Below are 3,444 nucleotides of genomic sequence, written 5' to 3'. Positions count from 1 at the left end.
CATTACTCCCCAACACTGGCTCAGTTCAGACATGAAGCGCAGCAGAAAGTCAGCAGCAGCAGCTCAGAGCAACAAGCTGCCAAACCAGGAGAAGTTCCCTGTGACATCTGCACTGCAACCAAACTGAAGGCCCTGAAGTCCTGCTTGGTGTGTCTTGCCTCCTACTGTCAGACTCACCTGCAGCCTCACCTGGCTGCTTCAAGTCTAAAACAACATCAGCTGATTCTGATCCTGAGGAGAACCTGAAAAACAAGACCGATCAGACATGTGTCTGCATGCTCTGCTTTGTTGTTGACCACAAGACTCATGAGTTTCTTCCTCTGAGAGAAGAATATGAAGGACCGAAGTCAGAACTGGGGAAGACTGAGGCTGAAATTCAACAGATGATCCAGAAGACATGGCTGAAGATTCAGGAGATCAAAGAGTCAGTGAAGATGAGTAAAGATGCTGCAGACAGAGAGAAAGCAGAAGGTGTTCGGGTCTTCACTGCTCTGAAGGAGTCTGTTGCCAGATGCCTGAATGAACTGATAAAGGAGATTGAAGACAAACAGGAAACAACAGACAAACAGGCTGAAGGTTTCATCACAGATCTGGAACAAGAAATCTCTGAGCTGATGAAGAGAAGCTCTGAGGTGGGCCAGCTTTCACGCGCTAAAGATCACCTCCACCTCCTCCAAAGCTTCTCATCCCTGAAAGCTGTTCCAACCACCAAGGACTGGACAGAGGTCAGTATCCATCCACCATTATATGAGGGGACTGTGGTGGGAGCTGTGGATCAGCTGAAAGAGATATTCAGTAAAGACATGAAGAAGCTGTTTGAGGCTGAGCTGAAGAGGGTCCAGCAGTATGCAGTGGATGTGACTCTTGATCCCGATACAGCACATCCTAAACTCATCCTGTCTGATGATGGAAAACAAGTACACTGTGGTGATAAGAAGAAATGTCCAGACAACCCAGAGAGATTTTCTGAAGAGATTGTTGTTTCCGGAAAGCAGAGTTTCTCTTCAGGCAGATTTTACTTTGAAGTTCTGGTTAAAGGGAAGACCGAATGGGCTTTAGGAGTGGTCACAGAGTCAGTCAACAGGAAGAAAAAAATCACACCGAGTCCTGAGAAAGGTTACTGGACTGTAGGAGTATATGAAAACATTTGTGTAGCTTTTGAGGATCCTGAAGTCCGTCTCCCTCTTCAGTCTTATCCTGACAAGGTCGGGGTGTTTGTGGATTATGAGGAGGGTCTGGTCTCCTTTTTTGATGCAGATCATGCAGCTCTTATCTATTCCTTTACTGGCTGCTCCTTCACCGGGAAACTCTACCCATTCTTCTGTCCTGGTGTTAATGATGATGATAACTCTGCACCTCTGATCATCTGTCCTGTCAATCAGTCAGTCCGATCTTTCTCCATGAGGAAATCAGATCAAAATCAGGTTAATCTCATCATTTAAGCCAACATAGAGAAGAAGTCCTAAAAACAGAGCTGCGCAAACTGCACCTGCTGTTGGAGACCAGGTTATATGGTTAGACTTTGCAGAACAAGCTACTGTAATAACCTGACCTGTATTTCATTTTTTTGTTAAACTGCTTATACTGTTTACCCAAAAAGTCCAATCTGTCTTTCTCTCAAACTCTCCTTTTCTCTTCTTTCAGTGTTTAAAGACAAATATCCTGATTGTTAATTTTTGCTTCAATCACCTGCACTACTTAGAAACATGCACACATAAATTTAAAAGAATGTTAGATGGCCAGTTGCAGACACGATAACTGGCACCTGATATCAGTCATCACCACTTTTTAGCAATTCCTGCAATACAAGCAGCTTCTCTCCACCAGTTTTAACCAGTCAAATAGATGCACGCTCTCATATAAAACTCTGTGAAGTGCTAAGAAATGTTACTCTCTTTTGGGAAGTTGGCCGCAGCTGATTGCTCACAGAGTGTAGCTTCCTGAACATTGGGGGGTCCATGTACATGTTCATATCTGATCACCCAACTTTTTATGTGACATTTATATGAACAAGATTGCTTTTTATGCAGCACTGTTTAGGCTAAAATCAAGGTTGATGTTTGAATTGTTGTAGTGACATGAAATAATTTCCCTTGAAGTCAAAGTAACCAAAAGGGGGCTGGTGACACAGGACACCTATTAAAGGCTTGCTGTTGCCAGCCTGTGGAGCAGGAGCAGCCTCCTCAAGGCCAGAACCGACTGATGGGTCGGCCAAGCTGATGGGTGTTTCTCAGCCTGTGGCACAGCAACATCAAGGCTCACTGACTGGTGGCAGCGGACCCACTGTTGCGTCCCTGCTGGGAGCCCCCCACAAACCACTTAAAGAAAATCAGATTCATAAGCCCTTCCACTTTGTGTGACTGTAGCCATCTGGCCACTGCATCACTCAACCACCTGGCGCATGTAATGTGGTTATCCTCCAACCCCATCCAACCCCCTGGAAGCGTCAGCATTAGTCCTTGAGCACAAGGTCCGGGTGGTCCATTATTGCCTGGTTGACATCCTCAAGATGGGCCATCACCACTTTGGGCAGATTGAGGTCGGTTGCCTAGGCTAGCCCCAACAGCAGAAGCATCCATCCGGTGAAGCATCATCACCACTGTAGCTGAGTGAAGCAGCTTATCTGGTGCTCAGCCTGGTCCCATAGCCAGTTGAACTGATCTTGATGCACCACCCCCAGCTCCCGGAGCATGGCGGCTAGCTCCACCAGCATCGTCCAGTACTCCTACTGGCTGCACTGGTCATGGATCTGTCATCCTACAACTCAGTTTTAGGCACCATTGTGACACAAAGTCCCCGACACATACACATTGTTACAGGGCTCATGACATTTATTTACAGCATTCTCTTGTTCAGGTTGCTTTGTGCAGCTTTCTAGCTGACTTATTTCTGGCACAGCCCTCCCTTCGGTCCCAGCTGGCTACTGAACTAGCAAGTACAAGACGAACCAAACAGCCCTGGTTGCTCTGCCAGCCTCCTGGCACTGCGCTGAGTCCACTGCACCATCAGTCTGTCCACACTCCCACCACAAAGCTGATAGAACTATGAAAATGCTTGAAAATTGTCTCACTGATGCTCAGCAGAGAAAGCTGCATGGCGTGGCATTCTGTAATTCATCCAATTTTCAATAAAATTGATCACTATTCCTTTTAGAGTGAAAATGTTTGGAAAGATTCTGATATATCGAGATCTCAATGAGCAGTCTGAATCACGACATAAAAATACTGTCGTTTTAAACTGTAATGAACATGTAATGGCAGCACACTAAGATGTGTAAAAACTAAGATATACTGTTCATCCGGTTCATCTCAGGTTGTCCTTCATCTGTTTTGTGACATGACTGATCTTTAAATAAGACTTTCTACTATTTCAAGGAAGATAAATAAAGGCGTGTCTTTTACTTTGGGCTCCTGGTTTCAGCTTTTTAAAAATCTTGGTTGTGGC

At 45.4% G+C, this 3,444-nt stretch overlaps 1 pseudogene; it reads left to right on the top strand.

Moving 5' to 3' along the window:
• LOC101472287 (pyrin-like) lies at positions 1-1,442 on the top strand (annotated as a pseudogene).
• The last annotated feature ends 2,002 nt before the right edge of the window (positions 1,443-3,444 follow it).

This window comes from Maylandia zebra, linkage group LG23, assembly GCF_041146795.1.
Source record: "Maylandia zebra isolate NMK-2024a linkage group LG23, Mzebra_GT3a, whole genome shotgun sequence".
NCBI classification, from domain to species: domain Eukaryota; kingdom Metazoa; phylum Chordata; class Actinopteri; order Cichliformes; family Cichlidae; genus Maylandia; species Maylandia zebra.
Note: the sequence above shows the minus strand (reverse complement) of the source record. Positions and strands in the feature narration are given on the sequence as shown.